Below are 24,694 nucleotides of genomic sequence, written 5' to 3' on the forward strand. Positions count from 1 at the left end.
TAGAGAAGTAGTTGTGGTCACAATGGACCAGATTGCTTTTTTATTTCTATTTGACTGGTTTTATTTTATTTTTTTGTAATGTTTTTACCTTTTGTTAAGGGTTTAATAGGTTTGTTTGAGTGCACATTATTAATGTTTCCCAAACGTTTTCTTGTTGCTTACATATTCACTTTTTCTTCATATTATATGCAAGTTTTGTTAAGATTAAATGTTCTTTTTGCAGTAATGTGATGTAATTATCAAGTGGTCTTGGAGCAGTGAATTTAGTATCAGCATAATTCATGCCAGCAACCGCAGTTATATGATTGATACAAGTGAATGTTATAGCCTAAAACAATTATTTTTATTATTGGGGTTAAAATATAAATTTTTTAAGGTGAAATGTTAAACATTTCTTTGTGGTTCTTTTTATGAACCTGTGAAACTTCAATAATAAACTTCATACCCTATTATTTTATATGTTGATTATGCTGACCAGGCTACTATTAGTTACAGTCTTTCAACTCAAAGAATTTGGCAGTATCTCATTCCAGTCAGAAGAACCTACTATGTGATTAATACTACACAATTGACTACAAAATTTATTTGAGTTCTCTTGATCGCAAAATATTTCAGTTCAAGGTGCAGCTAATTCTTAAGAGGAGGTGTAATTACAAGAGATCTTTGTTTATAATGAAGTTGATGGCGCATTACTGTTAATGAATGTGGATTTGATATTAATTGAATTTAGTTAACTGATTTTGGCTGTGAGGTATGTACACATCACCCATCGCTCTCTCTATTGATCATTCTATTAGGTTTTTTTTAAATAGCTTTAATTTTGATTAGTCATAACACTGTCAATATACTGGAAAATGTATCTTGGAAGAGGTTCAAGACATAACTTATTAGTAAAGTACCTCATTTACCCTGAAAGTTTTCCTGTGCAAATCAGAATATCTTGAGTGTTGGATGTTTTACATTGATTTTTTGTTTGTTTATATATTTAATAGAAATAATTTTATTGTGTTAGGTTTTCTTAGTACATCTTATAGAATTGATATTTTTACATTGTAGTTTACTGGTAATGTAAATGATTTTTGATATATTAAATTAAATTTGTGAAAGTATATTTAATTTGTCATATATCCGGGTTTATCAAAATTTTTGCATTTGTTATCCTTATCTCGTTTTAGGATAATTTACAAACAACTTATAGTTAATGTGTCATAATTAAAGGAAAATTAATATTTTTGTACTTAATTTCCTAAAACACAAATGTTAACCTATTTAAGTTAACAATCTTTTTTATAATGATGAAATTAGTGTTTTTATTTAATTAGTATTTGTTATTCTTAACTTGTTATAAGGAAAGAGGCAAAATTGATTTCTGCCTGTTTATGAAAAACGTGTCCTCTTGATAATATTTTGAGGTTTGACCTGCTCATTGAGTAAATTTTTAAAGAACCACAGTGTTCTGACCATGTAAAGATAGCATAATCATAAGTTAATTAATTAGTGGTTGAAATGAACGGCTTGACACTTGTCGTTTGGTAAATTTCTGAATTTAGCTATTAAGTCAAAAGACTTAAATTTATTGTTAGGATGAAAAGACCCCATACAGCATAACATTTTACTTTAATATAGCTTTTTGTTGGTCTTTCTATACTGAATGATTTCTTGGTGTGACATGAAAAACAAATAAACTCCTCATTACTAAATCATTGATTTATGTTTGTTATCATGATCCATAAGTTATGATCATAAGACCTTAGGGACAACAGTGTAATTGTTTTTGGGAGATCATATTGACAAAGCAAATTGTGACCTCAGTAGTTGATTAAGAAAAATTATGGGTGCAGTAGCCCAGTAATTAGGTCTGTTAGACCTTTCAATTCTTACAAGATGTCAGTTTGGATAGGCAAGAATAAGGTTGATTTCTATTCTAATACTATTTATTCACATTAGTATGAAAGGACCATGTGGATAAAATACATTTTATATTATTGACTGATATTAATTGATTACTATTTTTACAGATTGATGTGTTAAATTTAGAATTCAGTTATGCAGATTTTTTCTACAAATAGTATTCATACTTTATGATTTATTTATGTTTGTTTTAAATTTTTCTTATTTTAGTTAAGTGTACAATTAGTCTAGCTTTTTAGACTTTGTTGGAATGTAAGGTTTTAGGTTATTTTCAAATTCAAAAGGGTCCAGATAAGGTAGGATTTGTTGGTATTCCTCAATCTTTTAGTGATGCAATCAAATTGATTTCTAAGGAGTAGCCTGTTCCTATTGTGTCAAATTATTTGCTTCATTATTTCTTTTCCCTTTTTAATTTAATAGTTTCTTTAGCTCTCTGACTGATTTTCCCTTATTTAACATGTATATGTTCCTTTTGTTGCAAGTTTTAATTTTTTGTATTATACCAGATCAGGTGTTTATACTATAATAATTGCTGGTTGATCATCAAATTCATATTATTCTTTGTTTGGTGCTTGATGTTCTGTTGCCAAACCATTTCATATCTGGTTAGATTAGATCTGAGTTTATTGTCTTATTACTTTAATTGGTAGTTTAAATATTTTTGACTTTATGAATCATCAAGTGAATTGTTGATTTATTATTTCTTTTCCTTTAGCCCTGGCTTCTCTTGCTTCTTGCTTGGCTGAAATTAACCGAATCCCTTTTTATTTTGTTGAAGGGGAGTCTGAATTAATTTCAGGGTTTAATATTGAATATGGAGCAGGTAGTTTTATTTTGATTTTTTTTTAGCAGAAGATTTCAGAATTATTTTTATAAGTTAATTCTTGGCTTGAATTTTATTAGAAGGTGGTTTTTACTCTTTTATATTTTTTATTATGTGTGCTACTATATCTTTTGGATTTATTAGTGTCTGGGGAACTTTACCAGAGTTTCATACTGACAAGTTGATATATTTAGCTTGAAAGAGTTTTTTACCTATATCTTTAATTTTTTTATCTTCTTTAATGGTTTGAAAGTTTTATTCACCTGTTTATTTAGTGAAATATTTTAAGAAAAGTCAATAGAGTTAAGCTTCTAGTTTTATGTTTTCCAAACATATGCTTCTCCTAAGCTGATTTTTTAAATTTTATTACTTAATTAGCTTATATCATGCATTTGGTACATGAACGTTAATTATGAAGTAGGTAAAGTATATGTATGTTATGTTTGGTCCTGTTATAATATACGTTTCTTCAACTGGCTGCTTCATTATTAATGTCGCTAAATGGACAATAACTACTAAGATTCAAATAGATTTTGTAAATAGGGTAGAACTCAATAACACAAACTGCTGTTTTATTGTAAAATGGTAAAATATTTTTGATTCTAATTCATAGAAATAATGCAATAATTCCTCCTGATTTTGTAGGAATTGACTGAAACACTGCATAAGCACATAAGAAGTATCATCCTGGTTGAATGCAAACTGCTCTTACTAAACGATTAGCATGCTCAATTCTCTGGATATCCTAGAAGGTAAGGATTAATTAGGAATAATATAATTAATAGTGATGTTATTATAACAAATGTAATGGAATCCCTCAATGTAAAATATGTATGGAATGGAATTTTTTCAATATCCCCATTTAATCCTAAAGGATTATTGGCGCCTGTATGGTGAAGAAAAAGTAAATGAAAAATGGCTATAGCAAAATTTTAATGGTAGTACAGCATATCCTCCTCATACTCACTGAACTAAATCTGTTCAAAAATACGGAATTGCTTTTAATATATTAGTAAATACTGTTGTACCTCAGAATGATATTTGACTTCAAGGTAATTATATTGTATAAATGCCATTGCTAAAATAAAGTTACTGTCCCAATTCTTCAGGGATATATGTACATATAAGATCCTTAATAAATTCCTTGTCCTACATGTATGTAAATGCAACTAAAATATAGATGCTCCATATGCATGGATTTTCAAATAATTCAAGGATTGTTGACTTCTTGACAGATGCAAACTACACTAATAAATACTATTTCGATATTTGTGGTATAGTGTATAGCAATTACAATTTGAATTATTAAATATAACCATAATAGAAACCCAAAATTTCATCAAAATGAAATATTTCATGGTGCAGGTAGATCAATTAAAGAGTTCTTAATATATTTATTTGAAGTATGTTTTATTGTATGGGTTTATTCATTAGTATAATTATCTTACTTTACTAATAGGTCATTGATTAATATTAGTGATTTTAACTTCTGATAATAATGCTAGAAATACATAAATTACTATTATTCTAATAATAAATGTTGGATATTTGTACAGTTTTTCTAAAGAGATTGTTATTTTTCGATAATTATTTGTGTTATTCATATTTATAGTCTCAGGGTTTTTAAAAAAATCTATAAATATTATTACCTCTGTAATAATTAATGTAAATAAAATTAAGGTTAATTTTGTCAAAGTAAAATAAATATAAAGTAAAATAAACATAAGTAATATATTACCAAGAAGTGCCAAAAATAAAATACATGGTAATCAGTAACTTTATATTCTTGTTCCTGTTATTAAACCAATAAGGAAGATTTGTAAAATAATAAAAACTATTATTGATATTTAGTGTCTTAGTTCGATTATATTATTGTTCCTGTTATTAAACCAATAAGGAAGATTTGTAAAATAATAAAAACTATTATTGATATTTAGTGTCTTAGTTCAATGATGCTAATTTTTAGTACATCTGATAGAAATGTAATAGTTTTTATAATCATTTGTAGGATTAATGTATTAAAACATGTGTTTGTGGGCCAGAGGATGGGAAATTTTCCCACCCCTAATGTTTTAAAAGTGGGGGCTCGAATAACTTCCTGTTTACAAAATTTGTGTTTCTTTAAACAATTAAAAGTATTGTTTACATTCTATATTTTTCCTTCTTCATTGGTTTCTTTTGTTGAGAGTTGAATATATTGTTCTTTCTTTGTTTATATTAAATATTCTTCTTTTTGAATTTGATTTCCCATTTTCTCATTATCTTTTTGGTATTTTCTGTTTGCGAAGGGACTTTGGGCCTTTCGATTTTAGTTTCAATAATTCGACCTCGTGGCAATGATTTCTTTAATTCTTTTGCTTTATCTATATGTTAAAATATTTATTTATGACCATTTTTGATCCCTCATTTTTTAGTAAATAATTGGTGATGGCTCGTGCATGCTTTAATGTTACTGTCAAGCTTTATTTGTATAATTTGTGTTTATTCATATGCTAGTTTGAATATAATGACGTATTATTTTAGTGTTGTCATTTTTCTTTGATTTTATTAAGTTTTTGGATTCGTTCTTTAATAATTACTGCTAAAGATTTACTTTATTTCATATCATTCTAATTTGTTTATTTTTATGGTATGATTTTACTTATTATTTTATATTGTTCTTTTGCTAGATTGAGCCTTCTTTCTTTTTATATATTTTTTTGAGACTAGATTGCTTTCTGGTTTGCTTTCTGTTTCCAAGTAGGTGTTTATTTGATTTGTTTACACTTTGGTTGCTAGATTGCCTTTTTTGTTGATTTTATTTAATGTTAATGAGTTTTAATTACAGAATATATGTGTAGCCACCTCAGCTGCGTAAAATTGTAGTCCAATTGACCATGGTGCTGACAGCAGAAGAATTTCATCAGAATAAAAATTTCGTAGGATAACCAAGAAAATATAATGACGTAGCTCAAATATACAATATACTTAATAGGATTACTTCCATAAAATGTACAAAAAGCATACTTAAATATAATCACATGAGTAAAAAACATCTGAGCAATAATGCTCTCGTCAAATAGAAATTGTCTCAAGAATAAATATTAAACTGTAAAAATGTAACACATTTGTCAATTGGAATAAAATGTTCCATCGAAATACGATGGCAGTCATGAGGTCACTTAGGGCCAAGAACTGCATCAAACTGCTGCTACAATCAAACTAGATGGCTAACAGGCCAAGGCAGCCATGAGTTGGACATGAAAACAGATTCACATCAACTAGCAAGAAGTGATCGAATTACAGACAAGAGCAAATGTGGCACTGCATAGACAATTTCACATTAGAGGCAACAACAGGAACCAGTGCACGAAAGTTATAACATACTGCATCGGTCTTAATTTACAAAAGGAATACAGTTCTAATAATGGAAAGATAAACGATGTTTAAGAGTCTACATTGAGGAGAGTACTGCCATTCAGACCATTTTTAATTAGTGGTTCTATATCTTGAAAAGAGTTTTTGTAGCATAATTGCAACTGTTTGTTAAGAATGATAGGTGTTTAAAAATCTCTAGCTCTTCTAAGATGTGAAGCCTATAGTCGTTTTTTTCCTCTGAGTAAAACCTGAACGTCTTTTACATCTTTAGGATTACATCCTCTGAGTAACAAATGGTCAGCAAAAGTTGAATTGTGAACATTTGCCTTTTTGGACAAGTAAGTGATCCCTGAATCTTACCGAAATAGCTCGCCCTGTTTGGCCTACATAAGGGCAGGACAATTGCCGTAATTTTTTTTCTAATACTCTCTATTTTTCCTTTGATGTTTGATTTTAGTTCTTATCTTTTATGTTTTTATAATTTTGGCTTTTTTGGTTAAGATACCAGTATTTTTGGTTCACCTTTAACTTCCTAAGACTCATGAAGAGACTATTGTTTCTGGTAGAATGAATCTTGCTGGTGTTTTGTTACAGTCAGGTCGTTATTGGTATTTTTTATGTGACAAAGGTTATTTCTTATTTGGGTTTAAAGCTTAATTATTTTTTATCCTCATTAGGTCTGTCTGGTGCTGTTATTATTAGATTTATTTCTTTTTGTCACGTTGATTCAAAGTCTTTAATTGCATACTGTTCTGTTGCTCATATGAGAATGTTTATTGGTGACTTAATGATTTATGAATTGGTGGGGTTGTATAGGTGCACTTTATTTAATGGTTGGTTCAAATGGCTCTGATCATTATGAGACTTAACTTCTGAGGTCATCAGTCGCCTATAACTTAGAACTAATTAAACCTTACTAACCTAAGGACATCACACACATCCATGCCCGAGGCAGGATTCGAATCTGCAACTGTTGCAGTCGCCCGGTTCCAAACTGTAGCGCCTAGAACCGCACGGCCACTCCGGCCAGCCTTAAATGGCTGGTCATGGTTTATGTTCCTCTGGTTTATTTTCTTTATCTACTATTATTTATGGATGTTCAGGTAGATGAAGATTATTTATTAACAAGGATATACTTAATTTGATACCTAGAACAGCTTCATGATGATTTCTTTTGAGAGCTTCAAAGATGGCTGCTCCCATATCTTTATATCTAGTTGGTTAATTAAGATTATGAAATAGAATTATGACTTGATCTTTTTGATTTTTGGTGTTAATTTTTTCAAATTTTTAGGCTGTTTACACTTACACACACACACACACACACACTCACACACACACATATATATATATATATATATATACCCAGCACATTAATTATTATTCTGGTGTTTATACTTCATCTCTTGGTTATCTGCAGGAATATATTCTCTTACTTTTACATTGTTTTTTAATATGCTTTGTTTGAATGGGGAGTATTTCTTTGTTTCTATTTGCTTAAGTATTTTAATTTAAAATATTGTTTTCTGGGATCAATGATATGAAGTTTTTCGTCTTAGACTATGAATTTGTTTTGTTTTTCATCTTAGACTGCATATTTGTTTTCTATTTGTTCATCTTTTTTTTCTTTATTTTTTCTAGAACAATAATTTTTGTTTAGGGGTATTTATTATTTTAAAATTGACTGCACAGTTTTGTGAACTTTTTAATTTTAAATGGTTCTATGGTTGTTATCACTTTAATTTCAGTTGAATATCTTTTGTTTTTATGTCTTCTTTGGTAAATTATTAGGGAGGAGATTATATGTCTGGCGAAAATAATATTAATCATTTTATTAGTATTGTTTTATTATTTATTCTTTCAATAGGATTTTTAATTATTGCTTAAAATTTGATTAGAATTTTATTACATTGAGATGAATTGGGTTTAGTTTCTTATTATTTGGTTATTTATGATCAAAATGTGAAGTCTTATAGTGCAGGTATATTGACTGGTTTATGTAATCTGATTGGTGATGTTCCTATTTTGATTTTTATTCTCCTAATATTAAATGAATGATATTATGATTTTATTTCAAATTCTTTTGAAATAACACTTAATACTATATTAATTTTTTAGTGGCTGTAACTAAGATTCCTTTCTCTTCTAGGCTTTCTCCAGCTATGGCTGTCCCTACTTCTATTTCATTTTTTGTTCCTTCTTCTGTTCTTGTTACTGTAGTCGTTTATTAATTAAATCACTGTTATTCCAATGTTGGATAATTATAACTGCGGTTGATTCTTACTATTAATTGGTTGTGTAACTATTTTTATGCCTGGTTTGGTGGCTAATTTTGAGTTTGATTTGAAAAAAGTTATTTGTCTTTCGACTTTTAAGACAGCTTGGTTTGATAATAAGAATTTTGACGATAGGTTATTGAAAGTTTGCTTTTTTCTTACGTTTGTCAGCTCACCCTTTACTTAAAGCCTTATTATTTACATGTGCAGGTTCAATAAATCATATTTTAAAGGATTCTCTGGATATGTGTTTGACAGGTTCTATTGTAAATTTTATACCTTTAAATTCTGTTTGTTCTAATGTTTCAAGTTTGTATTTGTGTGGTATGCCTTTTTAGCTGGATTTGATTCAAAAGGTTTAGTTCATGGATTTGTTTATTCAAGATGAATTAAGTGTTTAATTTTTCATTTTTTTCTACAGGTTTAACAACTTTTCTTCGTTTACTTTATTTCACAATGCCTGGTGACAAGTTTTATTAAAGATTTTTTCTTTGATGTAAGGGTTATTATATCTCCTTTCATATAGATTATTTATTGTTTGTTGCCATTTTTGGTGGCAGTCGTTTTTTTAGTTTGAGCTTTTCCTCACTACAGAGGCTTATATCCAACATAATAATTTACTCGGAAATTACTATACAAAGAATAAATGTTCTTGAACTTATTCCTCCGGGGATTTCGATATTGTGTGTGCTCTTCTTCTGTGCCCATTCTCCTTATTGTGTGCTGTACATTTTGGAGCCAGGTGGTCTTCTTCTGCTCCCACTCCAGTATCAATTTTGGTATTCTGGCTTCCTCCATTCGTCAAACATGCCCGTATGACTGTAATTTCTTCCTATCCCTTATGTCACATATTCTTTCTTCTATTTCCATTCTCCCTAGTATTTTGGTGTTCCTTATCTTATCTTTCGTGGAGAGTCTTACCGATTTTCTACGGGAGTCTATCCTTAGAGCTTGTTCTTTTGATGTGCTTCAGATTAATTGTCCAGGTCTCCGTACCATACAGAACCACAGTCTCGAATATAGACTTTTATATTGATTTTTTTAGTTCTGTTCATTAAATTCCTGCTCCAACAGACGCAGTTACGCATCCCAATGACCTTCCGTCTGCTGCTAATACTTCTATTGATTTCTGACTCTGATTTTTCCTCTATTTCTAAAATGGATCCCGAATAACAGAAAGTATTTATGTGATTCTTGAGTTTCTCCCGGCGTATTTGATAGTCAAAATATCCACGGGTGTGCTGCCGGTCTATAGTGTCCAACGGGCACAATATTTCGGCGATCATACATGTCGCCATCATCAGGTGAACTGACGGACTGAGCTCCTGTGAACGTGCCGGCACGGAGATCCGTACGCTATGGCTGCTCAGAGGGAACTGGGTTCGGTCGCGGCGGCGGCCGATTTAAATACCCTCCGCCCGCGGCGCGCTCCCTCCGCCGTCCGCGCCCCGCGCCTCGGTCGCGCCCCGCGCGACCGTGGCGCGGGGCGCGGACGGCGGAGGGAGCGCGCCGCGGGCGGAGGGTATTTAAATCGGCCGCCGCCGCGACCGAACCCAGTTCCCTCTGAGCAGCCATAGCGTACGGATCTCCGTGCCGGCACGTTCACAGGAGCTCAGTCCGTCAGTTCACCTGATGATGGCGACATGTATGATCGCCGAAATATTGTGCCCGTTGGACACTATAGACTGGCAGCACACCCGTGGATATTTTGACTAGAAAGTATTTATCTTTTTGATTTTCTTTTCTTCAGTGTATAGCTCATCTAAATCATTAGTCAAGTATTCTGTTTTTTGGTAATTAATCTTCAAACCCAAAGTTTTGTATGCTACTGTTAGTTTCAGTCTTTTACCTTGATTAATTTTTCCTATTCCTATTATAATTGATTTACCTTACTATTTGAAATTTTTAACACTTACTGTTGTCATTTATAGTTACTATTCAGGTTTTCTAGTTTCTAAGTTTGATTTTTCTGATAACATGTTTTCTTTAATTATGTTATGTTTTGTTAAATTCGCTAATTCTATGTGATTTATACCTTTTTGTTTCAACTAAATTTGCTACATATTTACCTTTATAGTTGGTTATTAATCATCAAAATCTTTTGATTAATTGTTGAGGTCGATCATTAGGTGGTCAGGGTTTATATAGATTATTTATTTATTTGATTATATTCAAGGCGGATATACACAAATTTTAAGATTTATTTTTAACTTTTATTTTTTACTGTTTATTCTAGTAGTATTATTTTCCTTACACCTAAAGATGTTCAGGAATTATTTTTTTTACAGTGAAAATGTAATGCTTTATTTAAACTATTTAAATGTTACAAACATTAACGGAATTTAATCACTAATATAAAAAGTTTGCAGCTTTCATACTGGCTTTACATTGCTTTAATTGGCACTTTATAGTTCAAAAATATTAACAATAATACGCCTCTTTTTGCTTCAATTAATATAGAGTAAGTGTAAAATATTTACCAACCATCCACATCCAAGCTGACTGCAATAATTCGCTTCTTATTCAGTGTAAGGTTGATTGATTATGTCAATGCTTTTGGACTGCAACATAAATGTTATACTTAACTAGTCCCCCTGTGCCAAAGTGCATACCAGCCAGGGACTGAGGGAGCCACAAGCTGCTTATCAAAAGGCTTAATGCTCTTCATCCATATCTAAGCTACTTTAGAGAAGTCCTCCCAGCAAGCATTATACCTGCTTTTACCGTTGCACATTGGGAAACTTGGTTTCCAGCAATGTGGATCCCTACCCTTCATGGCTATCGGTGGTATTATAAAAATCGTAATGACTGTAACAGAGTGTCAGGTGCACTATTTACATATGTCTTTTCCTCTGCCTATAGCAAACCTGTGCTCCTTCAAACAACTGTAGAAGATGTGGCCGTCAGGGTGAGGACAATGCAGGAAATTATCTTCTGTGACACGTACCTTCCTCCAGATGGTGAAGTACCACAAAATCTATTGACTGCACTAATTTCTCGACTCACCCCACCTGGGCTACTTTTGAGTTATTTCAGCACCCGTAACCCGCTATGGGCATCACCAAGATCACTAGCCGTTGTAAAGATGTCAAGAATCTACTAACTCAACTTGACCGTTGCCTCCTAAATAAAGTTACCCCCACTCATTTCAGTGTGGCACATGGCACATACATGGCCATTGATCTCTCCGCCACTGATCTGGCCTTCTGCCACCTAAGCACTGGAGAGATCTCGACGACTTGTGTGTTAGTGACCATTTTCTGCTCTTCCTTCCTCCATTGGCGTCTCTCACATGGACGCATGCTCAATTGGGCTCTTACTAAGGCCGATTGGGATGCTTTCATACTTGCTACCACCACTGGATCTCTATCGTGCGGCAAAATCGATGTGGTGGTCCAGAATGTTACTACAATCATTGTTGCTGCAGCTGAATCGGGAGTCCCTTTCTCCTCAAGTATCCCCAGCAATGGTGGTCATTGGAAACTGTTGCGGCCATTAGAAAATGTAGGTGGGCACTACAAGTCATAAGCTGCACTTATCAATGGAGCACCTCATTGCCTTAACAGCTCCATGCCCAGGTCTGTCAACTAATCGGATGACATCAGCATGAGTGTTGGGAATGGCACATCTCCACCATTAATACATAAACCCTCTTTCCCAAGTTTGATTTCCACGAATAGAGCTCTGTATACCAACTCAGATGCAATTGCAGAACATTTTTCTGAGTACTATGCTTGAACCTCTGCGTCTGAGAAGGTATACCTGGGATTTCCAAGAATGGAGTTCTCTATGCCAACTCAGATGCATTTGCAGAGCGTTTTGCTGAGCACTATGCTCGAACCTCTGCATCTGAGAATTACCACCCGGGCTTTTGTACACTAAAACAGCAGGTGGGACAAAAGTACTTATCTTTTACTACACCCATCCGCAAATGATTAAACATCCCTAATCGAATTACCAGTGCCACATCATTACTCGAGCGATGGCGAATTCCTGTCATGATGGCGAGAAAGTATCACCATTCCAGTTCTAAAATCTGGTAAGACCCTGCTAGATATGGATAGCTATCATTCTATTAGCCTCACCAACATCCTGTGCAAGTTGCTTAAATTTGTGGTGAACTAGGAGTTGTGTCGGCTTTTTGAGTCTCAGAGGGCGTTCTGGCTCCGTCTCAGTGCAGTTTTCGCCAAGGTCACTCCACCACTAACAATTGGGTATGCCTGGAGTCTGCCATCCAAATGGCATTTTTCTGCCATTTACATCTTATTTCCATCCTTTTTTGACCTGAGGAAAGTCTATCCTCGCTCCGGGCCTCCCGATTTTTATACACATTCTTTTCCCATGCCACACCTTCAGAGTTTGAGTCGGCGCTTCACACAGTTCCCACCATTAACCATGCAATGGGCTCTGTACCGAGCGTCTCTCTGCTTTCAGTGGCCATTAATGGTCTTGCAGCAGCTGTGAGGGTCCTCAGTATCACCCTTCTTATATGCTGGCGACTTTTGCGTTTCGTTTTGCTCATCTACTATTAGTGTGGCTGAACTTTGACTCCAGGGAGCCATACGAAAGATGCAATCATGGACCCTCACCTACAGCTTTCAGTTTTCAGCCACCAATACTTGATGTCATGCACTTCTGTCGCTGTTGTATGATTCACCCACACCCACAACTTTATCTTGATAACCATCTCCTTAACGTAGTGGACTGTTATCGCTTTTTAGGACTGGTTTTCGACATCCACGTAACTTGGCTACCCCAGCTTAAACAAAAGTGCTGGCAGCATCTTAACATTCTTCATTGCCTGAGTCACTCTGACTGGGATGCAAATCACTGTGCACTGTTGCAGCCGTACAAAGACCTTGTATAGTCCCATCTTGACTATGGGAGCTTGGCTTATGCTTCAGCATATCACCCTCAGGTTTCTGGATGCTGTACCCTACTCACCACTGCAGAGTTCAACTTGTGGCAGGAGCTTTCCAAATGAGCCCTGTGAATGGCCTACTCGTGGAAGCTGACGTTCCTCCATCGCAGTTTAGGTGACACCAACTGCTTGACAATTATACTGTACACATTCACAGCTCGCCTGAACGTCCAAATCACCATCTCCTTTTCCCTAATACAGCAATTCATTCACATAACTGCCCTGATCAAGGATTACAATTGCAGTCCATGTCTGGCCTCTTCTCACTGAACTCAAGTCTTTCTCTCTACCACCTCTCTTTCAGGTCCACTCACATACACCTGCATTGTACATAAATCAACCACAGCTTCATCTGGACCTATCACAAATCCCAAAAGACTCAGTTCATGATGTGGTCCTCAACCGCCTATTCCTCTCTGTTTTTGATGCATCCCAGGATTCAGAATAGTTACAAGGATGGTTCAATCATTGATGGTCATGCTGGGTTTGCCTGTGCTCATGCAGGACATACTGATTTGCACTCCTTGTCAGATGACTGCAGTGTTTCCACTGCATAGCTGGTAGCCATTTCCTGCACCCTCGATCATATCAGTTCCTGTGCTGGGAAGTGCTTCCTCATTTGTAGAGGCTCTGCTGGCTCACCACAAACTTTAGCAACTTGCACAGAATGTTGGTGAGGCTAATAGAATGATAGCTATCCATATCTAGCAGGGTCTTACCAGATTTTAGAACTGGAATGGTGATACTTTCTCTTACCAGGTTTTAGCACTGTAATGATAATGCTTTCTCGCCATCATGACACAAATTCGTCATCGCTCCAGTACGGATGTGGTGCTGGTAATTCGATTACGGATGTTTAATCATTTGGGGATGGGTGCGGTCAGACCCAGGAGTTGTGTCAGGACAACGTGCAAGGGTACCGAGAAATTGCCATTCACTCAACGGAACACTGTATGGCTCAAGATGGCGTGTAGTAAAAGATAAGTACTTTTTTTCCACCTGCTGTTTCAGTGTACAAAAGCCAGTGTGGTAATTCTCAGATGCAGAGGTTCGAGCATAGTGCTCACCAAATTGCTCTGCAATGGCATCTGAGTTGGAATATTCGTGGAAATTCCATGTACACCTTCTGGGGGTCCGATATCCATAAAGGTGCTTGATCTTAGTCCAAACTTGGGAAGGAGCGGTTTGTGTTCCAATGGTGGAGATGTGCCATTGCCAACACTCATGCTGATGTCAACTGATTAGTTGACAGACCTGAGCACGGAGCTGTTTGAAGGCAGTGAGGTGCTCCATTGATCAATGCAGTTTATGATGTAGTGTCCACCTACATTCTCTAATGGCTGAAACAATTTCCGGTGACCACCATTGCCAGGGATACCTGAGGAGAAAGGGACTCCTGATTCAGCTGCAGCAACAATGATTGAAGTAACATTCTGGACCACCACATCGATTTTGCCGCGCAATAGAAGTACAGTGGCGGTAGCAAGTATGAAAGCATCCCAGTCGGCCTTGGTAAGAGCCCAACTGGGCAAGCGTCCATGTGAGAGACGTTAGTGGAGGAAGGAAGAGCGGAAAATGGTCACTACCACACAAGTTGTCGAGAACTCTCCAGTGCGTGGATGGCAGGCCAGATAAATGGCAGAGAGATCAATGGCCATGTATGTGCCATGTGCTACACTGAAATGAGTGGGGATATCTTTATTTAGGAGGCAAAGGTCGAATAGCGTTGGTAGATTCTTGACAACTTTACGACAGCTAGTGATCTTGGTTACATCCACAGCGGGTTATGGGTGCTGAAATCACTCAAAAGTAGCAAAGGTGGGGGAAGTCGAGAAATTAATGCAATCAATAGATTTTGTGGTACTTCACCATCTGGAGGAAGGTACATGTTGCAGATGGTTAATTTCCTGCATTGTCCTCACTCTGATGGCCACAGCTTCTACAGTTGTTTGAAGGAGCACAGGTTTGCTATAGGCTGAGGTAAGGACATATGTACATAGTGCACCTGACACTCTGTTACAGTCATTACGATTTTTATAATACCACCGATAGCCATGAAGTGCAGGGCTCCACATTGTTGGAAACCATGTTTCCTGAAGTGCATCACATATATATGCTTGCTGGGAGGACTTCTCTAAAGTAGCTTCAGATATAGTCCACAGCGACCCCTTCTGTGCGAGAGGAGCCTAAGGAAACTGTTGCTTCTCCAGGTGGGAGGAAGGGACCAGAATCCCTGGCATTTGGGGAGCCATTGCTACCAAAGTAGGTGCTTTGGGAGCAACAGAAGAAGAACTGCCCCAACAACCAAGGGGGAGGCGGGGATGCAGTTGGGCGGTCCTGATGGCCCACTACTGGAGACAGAGACAAGGGGAGTATCTTCGCCAGCGAGGGCAATGTCATCACAGCTGCAGCATAGGAGGATGTCAATTAGAGTTCAACCGGTCATATTTCCATGTAGCCTCTTGATAAGTCAGCCTGTCCAGGGTCTTGTACTCCACAATTTTCCTCTCGATTTGAAAAACCACACAGTCCAGCCAGCAGCGGCAGTGGTGCTGCCGACAGTTGACACAGGTGGGAGGAGGGGCACATGGAGTATTCAGATGCAATGGACACACACAATCTCTACATGTGGCACTGGATATGCACCTGGAAGACGTGCCTGAATTTCCAGCACTTAAAGCACTGCAAAGGGGGAGGGACGTATGGTTGTACATCACATCAACAGACCACCACCTTGATGTTTTCAGGTAACGAATCATCCTCAAAGGTAGAGATGAAGGCACAGGTCACAATCCTATTAGCTTTTGGTGCCCTATAAATGCGACGGACGAAGTGAACACTAGCATTCTAAATCGGTGCATAGTTTATCACCGGATTGCAGTAGAAGGTCTTGATGAAAAATGATCCCCTGGCTTTAGTGGAGAGTGATTGAAATGGGAATATCACCCAGCTTGTCACAGGCTTGGACTGAGGATGCTGCCTTAATGAGGACTGACCCATTTCTCATTTTGGACAGCACCACCACTTCCCCAAACTCATCCTTGAGGTTTTCAATTAAAAATAGAGGCTTTGTGGCCAGAAAAGGATCCCCATCGGTTCTGCTGCAAACTTAATATTGAGGCGAATGTAGACCTATGCTACTCCAATGGCATAGCTATGGAGGGGAACGATTTGGGATCGTATTTCTCAGTACTGAAATCTAGCCTGCCTTCCTAAAGGCACTGCTGGGGCTACTCGCCCACCAGCAAAAGACGACTTGGTCTGCTTTATTGTGTGTCATCCCCCCTGATGCCACCTGCTCTGACCAGAAGCTCTGTCCATGGGTGCCACCCAGCCACAGCAAATGCCACCGGGTACGATGGCTGTTGCCAGGTGTCCTGATGCACCAAGAAGACGGGCATCTGCTACTTGGCATACATGGGGAGTTTGCAGCTTGGACATCAACAGTGTGATCCTTGTGTTGTCAAGGGCCTACAACCAAGAGCGTACATGATGATCCCTCCATGATGGACCTACTGCGCAGGATATTGGGTGTGAAAAGACACATTATCACCATGGGTGCAGAAGATGACAGTGGACAAGGGATGTGCATTACACACACCTTAATGTCTCATCATCCAAACAGCTGGATTATGGGTAGAGTTTCAGAGCCAAAACAGCGCACAATGTGTGTACTGATGGATATATGATGCACCACTTAAGGTGTCCTTCCCCAAATGGCCCACACTTCTTAAAAATTTGGAAAATGTGGAGGTCACACCCTAATAGGAGACCATAATACTGAAGGCTGAAAAGTAGGAGACTCCTTTTAGTTGCCTCTTACGAGAGGCAGGAATACCTCGGGCCTATTCTAATCCCTGAACCAGTCGATGGGAGGGGACTGTTTATCAGAGACAAGGGTATTGTCAGCAGTGTCCAGGGACGTGTTACAGAACTGCTCATTTTCTATACACGTAAATGATCTGACAGACAGGGTAAGCAGCAGTCTGCAACTGTTTGCTAATGAAGCTGTGGTATACGAGAAAGTCTTGTCGCTGTTTGACTTTAGAAGCGTACAGATTGACTTAGACAGAATTAATGTTTGGTGTGATGAATGGCAGCTTGCTCTAAACATAGAAAAATGTAAGTTAATGCAGATGAAAGGAGAAACAATCCTATCCTGTTCAAATTCTGTATTGATAGTGTGCTGCTTAGCAAAGTATTACTGATTAAATATCTAGGCATGATGTTGCAAAGTGATATCAGAAAGGAAAGATGTTAGTAGGGATGGAAAATTTTGGTGTATTGAGAGAGTTTTAGGAGTGTAGCTTATCTACAAAGGAGCCAACATACAGAACATTTGTACAAATCATTCTTGAGTAGTGCTAGAGTGATTGTGATCCTCACTAGGTCAGATCAGAGGAAGACATCGAAGCAATTCAGAAGTGTGCTGCTAGATTTGTTACTGGCAAATCAGATTGATGCTTCAAGAAGCCAAATGGGAATCCCTGGAGGGGAGATGAAATTCTTTTTATGAAACACTATTGAGAAAATTTAGAGAACCAGCATTTGAAGCTACTGTGTAACGATTATATTCCTGCCAATGTACATTTTGTGTAAGGACCACAAAGACAAGATATGAGAAATTAAGGTGGATATGAAGGTGTACAGGCAGTTGTTTTCCCCTTGCTTCATTTGCGAGTGCAACAGGGAAGGTAATGACTAATGAGGGTCACTCCAAAAGAAATGCACACTATTTGTTTTAAAAATCCATCTTTTATTTTACATGTTTGAAAGTTTTACAGTGTGTAGATACATCCTTTAGGAACAATATTTCCTTTTCTCCACACAACTTCCATCACTCTCGACTACCTAACGCCATCTTGGAACCAGCACCTGTATACCCGCATGGTAAAATTCTGGAACAACCTGTTGGAGCCACTGTTTGGCAGCCTGCACAAGGGAGTCATCATCTTCAAACCTTGTTCCATGAGGAGAGTCTTTCAGTTTCCCAAAGAGATGATAGTTACATGGAGCCACAAGGAGGTATATAAACTACATAGAGTGGCTATCTGTGAGGTAACAGCGCTCCCAGCGGCAGCAAAAAGCAACACCGGCCGCCATTTTTTGAAACGTCTACATGTCAGTATATTTAAATTTGGTGTATAGTACTGGCGTTTGATAATCACTGTTTCCCGGTTGTAATTTGTTTTAAAAGTCTTATTGACCGATCGCGAATCATGCCCAGTGTATGTGCAGCGTACAATTGCGCTAATAGATGTGATAAAACAACTGGACTATCATATTTCAGGTGAGTATCTAAATGCGTCTTGTACTTAGCGTCTTGTGCATCATTTTCGTGTTTAAGCTGTATATAAAATGTAAATAAGCTACTGTATACACGTCTCTTTATTTTTAGATTTCCTCTGAAAAAGAAAGAGCTGTTAAGTCCGTGGTTAGCCAATATGAGGCGAGATAAGTGGCAGCCAACTCAATATACACTCCTGGAAATTGAAATAAGAACACCATGAATTCATTGTCCCAGGAAGGGGAAACTTTATTGACACATTCCTGGGGTCAGATACATCACATGATCACACTGACAGAACCACAGGCACATAGACACAGGCAACAGAGCATGCACAATGTCGGCACTAGTACAGTGTATATCCACCTTTCGCAGCAATGCAGGCTGCTATTCTCCCATGGAGACGATCGTAGAGATGCTGGATGTAGTCCTGTGGAACGGCTTGCCATGTCATTTCCACCTGGCGCCTCAGTTGGACCAGCGTTCGTGCTGGATGTGCAGACCGCGTGAGACGACGCTTCGTCCAGTCCCAAACATGCTCAATGGGGGACAGATCCGGAGATCTTGCTGGCCAGGGTAGTTGACTTACACCTTCTAGAGCACGTTGGGTGGCACGGGATACATGCGGATGTGCATTGTCCTGTTGGAACAGCAAGTTCCCTTGCCGGTCTAGGAATGGTAGAACGATGGGTTCGATGACGGTTTGGATGTACCGTGCACTATTCAGTGTCCCCTCGACGATCACCAGTGGTGTACGGCCAGTGTAGGAGATCGCTCCCCAGACCATGATGCCGGGTGTTGGCCCTGTGTGCCTCAGTCGTATGCAGTCCTGATTGTGGCGCTTACCTGCACAGCGCCAAACACGCATACGACCATCATTGGCACCAAGGCAGAAGCGACTCTCATCGCTGAAGACGACACGTCTCCATTCGTCCCTCCATTCACGCCTGTCGCGACACCACTGGAGGCGGGCTGCACGATGTTGGGGCGTGAGCGGAAGACGGCCTAACGGTGTGCGGGACCGTAGCCCAGCTTCATAGAGACGGTTGCGAATGGTCCTCGCCGATACTCCAGGAGCAACAGTGTCCCTAATTTGCTGGGAAGTGGCGGTGCGATCCCCTACGGCACTGCGTAGGATCCTACGGTCTTGGCGTGCATCCGTGCGTCGCTGCGGTCCGGTCCCAGGTCGACGGGCACGTGCACCTTCCGCCGACCACTGGCGACAACATCGATGTACTGTGGAGACCTCACGCCCCACGTGTTGAGCAATTCGGCGGTACGTCCACCTGGCCTCCTGCATGCCCACTATAAGCCCTCGCTCAAAGTCCGTCAACTGCACATACGGTTCATGTCTTCGCTGTCACGGCATGCTACCAGTGTTAAAGACTGCGATAGAGCTCCGTATGCCATGGCAAACTGGCTGACACTGACGGCGGCGGTGCACAAATGCTGCGCAGCTAGCGCCATTCGACGGCCAACAACGCGGTTCCTGGTGTGTCCGCTGTGGCGTGCGTGTGATCATTGCTTGTACAGCCCTCTCGCAGTGTCCGGAGCAAGTATGGTGGGTCTGACACACCGGTGTCAATGTGTTCTTTTTTCCATTTCCAGGAGTGTAGCTACATATGCTCGTTTCACTTTGAAGATAGATACATGTATAGTACAAACGAGACAAGGCGACTTCTGGCAAACGCAGTACCGACAATATTTACGTTTCCTGACCATCTGCAGAAAACGACTATAGTATAGAGATAACCAAGGAAACGGCCTGTCAGTGAAGAATCAGCTTCCTTATCAAATGAACCGGGTAAAATAGTTTTCCTGATATTTATTTGCTGTATGGGTTATGTGTGAATTTTACTATTAATCAATGTATGTTTAAAGAAAAATAAAGCTTAATGATAATACTTCATTTTTGTAGGTGAAAGATTGAATCAAAATGATCATACAGATCATTCTTATTGTTTGCCTAGCCCCAAAAAATTGAAACAGAATTATGAGGCACTACAGAAAAGGACCGAGAAGCTGAGGAAGCAAGCGAAACATGCAAGTCAAAGTGTTTCAAGAAAGAAGAAACAAATTGTGACATATAAAACAGTGGTTGTAGGCCTAAATAAGAGACTTCAAGACCGTGCTTCTGAAGTGATAAGATGTGACAAAAATAGTGATATTCTGAAGCACTTTTTGCAATGCAAAACAAATGTTCAATTCCTGAATATCCTAAAGAAATAAGACAGTTTGCCCTTACTCCTTCAAAGTTTATAATTATTTGAGGAAGTCTGTTAAATTACCCCATCCTCGAACACTCTGCAGTTGGGCAACTACAGTGAATGACACTCCTGGATTTACAGAAGAAAGCTTAAAAAATTAGCAGATGAGGTTCAATGTAGTTCAGGACCTATTTTAGCTGCTCTTATGTTCGATGAGGTGGCTCTTAAACAAGACTTAATATGGGATGGTAATAAGGTCTGGGGTTATGTTGACTTAGGGCAAGTATGTGAGGAAAGTGATGATAGCCAAATAGCAAAAGAGGCACTAGTATTTATGGTCCCTGGGATTAATGAGAGTTGGAAAATTCCTGTTGCCTATTGTTTTCTTAATGGTTTAACAGCAAGTGTGAAACTTAATTTACTGCAGCAGTACCTCCGTAAATTGGAGGAAACTGATGGAAAACAGGTTTCATTGCAATAAAATGCATCAAAAATAGTTTTTATTCTGCTCCAAAGGGTGTATTCAAATTGTTAACAGTGGCATAAAGGGTTTTCAGGGACTGTCAAACCTTAATATGGAAGAAGAACTCCCTTCTGTAGTTGTGTGTGGAATTGTTCAGAATGTTGGGTGACAGGCCGAATTTATTTACTCGATTTTGACCATCTAATGGTGCCAGCTGAATTTGGAGAAGAGTCGCATTACTCTTTTCTAGTCAGGATGCTGTTAAAATAGTATTTTAATTGTAGGTTACACCATTTGTGCAAAAACCAGGCCAATGGAAGAAAGAGGAAAACATATTCGGCAAATATATACAAACTTATATCGTTTAAGGGGAAATAAAAGGTCCTGCGTTGTCAATTGATCGTTTTTGGACCTACTGAACTATTTAAAATAGTTTTTGACCTAATCTATATGGCATTGCAGCGAAATGAATTGCAACATTTTGTAATAAACTTTTCAATTAATCGATATCAGAAGTGTGTTTCATTTCTTTTAGCCTTCATCACTATATGTTTTGCAGTAGAGAAATCAGACTGTCAGTGCAGATTGGCTTTTTTTTTTTTTACGCCATGCGTAGTAAACAATAACAACATTCAGTATTAGCAGACGACGTGTAGGCTGCACCTTGACGTTACAAGACATGGCGGCTCAGTTTTCAAGTTGCTTCAAAGATGGCGGTGCCATTGCCAGTCTATGTTGTTTATATAGGTTGTTGTGGAGCCAGGACAGGACTGTAAGGTGGGTGTTTCAGTGTTGTCCACCTGAGTTTTGTGATCGCTTCCATGGTTTTTTGACCGATATGTGGCCGTGCATTGTCATGCAACAACAAAAGATCCTGCTTTTGCCGATGTGGTCGAACACGTATCAGTCGAGCTTTAAGTTTCTTCAGTGTCATCATATATGCATCAGAATTTATGGTGGTTCCACTTGGTATGATGTCCAAGAATGTTCGGAATCGAAAAACACCATAGCCATAACTTTTCCAGCACAAGATGTGGTTTTGAATTTTTTTTTCTTGGGTGAATTTACATGATGCCACTCCATTGATTGCCTCTTCATTTCTGGTGAAAAACGGTAGAGCCATATTTCATCACCTGTCAAAATTCTTCCAAGAAATTCATCTCCGCCATTCTCGTACTATTCCAAAAGTTCGCTGCATACAGTTTTTCTTGTTTCTTTGTGAGCCACTGTCAACATCCTGGGAACCCAACTGGCACAAATCTGTTTTAACGCCAACACCTTCGGTATTCTGCAACCACTTCCTTCCCCTATCCCAACGCAGCGTGACAATTCGTTCACTTTGATGCATGTGTCAGCAGTCACCAATTCGTTAACTCTCTGCACATTGTCTGGAGTGTGTGCAGTTCGAGGTCTGCCGCTGCGAGGACAATCCCCAATACTGCCGTGCCCGCTTTCATCACGTAATCTGCTTGCCCACCGACTAACTGTACTGCCATCGACAGCAGCATCTCCAAACACCTTTTTCAACCTCTTGTGGATGTTTTCCACTGTCTCGTTTTCAGAGCATAGGAATTCTATGACAGCATGTTGCTTCTGATGAACGTCAAGTGCAGCAGCCATCTTGGAGACATTCTGTGATGGCGCCACTCACGGGAAGAGGTTGAACTAAGTTTGAAAACAAGCGGTAAGGATGTATCTACACACTGTAAAACTTTCACACGTGCAGAATGAAAACTGTATTTTTATAAAAATAGTGTGCATTTCTTTTGGAGTGACCCTCGTAGATAATTCTATCCACTATATACCACAGGGTGGCTTGTGAAGTACGCGTTAGACATAGATTTACATCTACATCACATCCTCCTCCTCTCTGTCCACCTCCCCCTCCCCCTCCCCCTCTCTTTGTCCGTCTCCTCCTCTGCCCCCTCTGCTCAGCCATGCCTGTCTCTCATACAACACGTCAGGTCTCCGAAGCAGCCCTCTTTGCCCCCTGCCCCTCCTATGGATTGGCAGGTGGTTCTTACACCCACATTACTGCTTTCCAGACAATAAAAGGTAAGCAGACAAAGTTTGGTTGAAATTGATCCAATGGTTTAGGATGAGGTGTGTAGACAGACACACACACACACACACACACACACACACACACACACACACAGTATGGTTTATTACTATACCTACTCCTGCACTGCCTCTATTTGACTTTGTAATAATAGCCTCGCACTTACCTGATCACAAGTCCTATTTCTCCTACAACCATCTACCATGTGTAATTTCAAATTATCCATATTTTTTCCAATTTTTTAATCTAACTGCCTAATTAAGGGATCTATTCATTCACACTGACTCACAGAATTCCAGGTCTGTTTCGTCTGAAGACGCAATCCTCCTGAGTAATATCCATTCTGATATCTGAATGGGTGCTACATAATTGACCCACGCTGTAGTGCTGCATGTCCTGAGGAAACATAAAGGGGTTATTTCCAGTTACTCTCAGATACTTGCAGTACTGACACAGCAAGACAGTATAAGCAAATGTTACATGGCCAGATCAATCATCCAGACTATTTATTCCCCCTGCATCTACTGAAAAGGGTGCGGCGCCTCCTAAGGAACCACATGTTTGTTTAGTCTCCCCGTAGATGGTGGTTGGTAGTATGGTGACATGTATCATAGATGCACACAACCCAGCCCACTTTGATAAGGTCTGTTGTTCATGAGTGGAACAACAGCTATCACATATAAATAACTGACAAAATACAATGATTCCTTAATTACAATGACCATATGCAAGTGTCTATGGCAGGAAGCACTAAAAATGAATTTTTCCTTTGATGCAACGTTTCAGTCACCTACTGGAATATTAATGTTTCCTCCAATTTCAAAACAGTGACAATGATTTTCATTGACATGGAGATTTCTCAGAATATTTACACAACTAATCTCCATTTAAAACAGTATCTTCTTATTAGTGCAAAGCTCTGCTATCTGGAAGGTATGAATTTGAAGAAGTGAAACATCACAATAATATTTAGTGATTATGTGTGGTGGAAAGTTCTTGTAGAAACTAAATACTTTTGGATTAAAGAGACCACTAACTGAAAAGCAGAAGCGTTGAGTTGTTGATAGGCACACACAAAAGACTTTTGTTTGAGGCTATCGACAATTCAATGCTTCTGCTTTTTGGTGAGTGGTCTCCTTTAATCTGAAAAGTATTTGGTGATTATGACAGACTTTATTTGAACTACATAAAGTTTCATAATAAACAGAACCTCTTATTTTAATAAATACATCTGTTTCATTTTTAACCGATTATTTATCATTTACTACAAAAGACGATGACAACATTTATGTGCAAAAGTTTATCTTTTCCATACAACTGATTATTTGTACAGATATTGTTATTATTGTATCTTCCACGAATAACAGGAATATCAAGTCTCACAGAG

Source organism: Schistocerca serialis, chromosome 8 (assembly GCF_023864345.2).
Source record: "Schistocerca serialis cubense isolate TAMUIC-IGC-003099 chromosome 8, iqSchSeri2.2, whole genome shotgun sequence".
In the NCBI taxonomy this organism is placed as follows: domain Eukaryota; kingdom Metazoa; phylum Arthropoda; class Insecta; order Orthoptera; family Acrididae; genus Schistocerca; species Schistocerca serialis.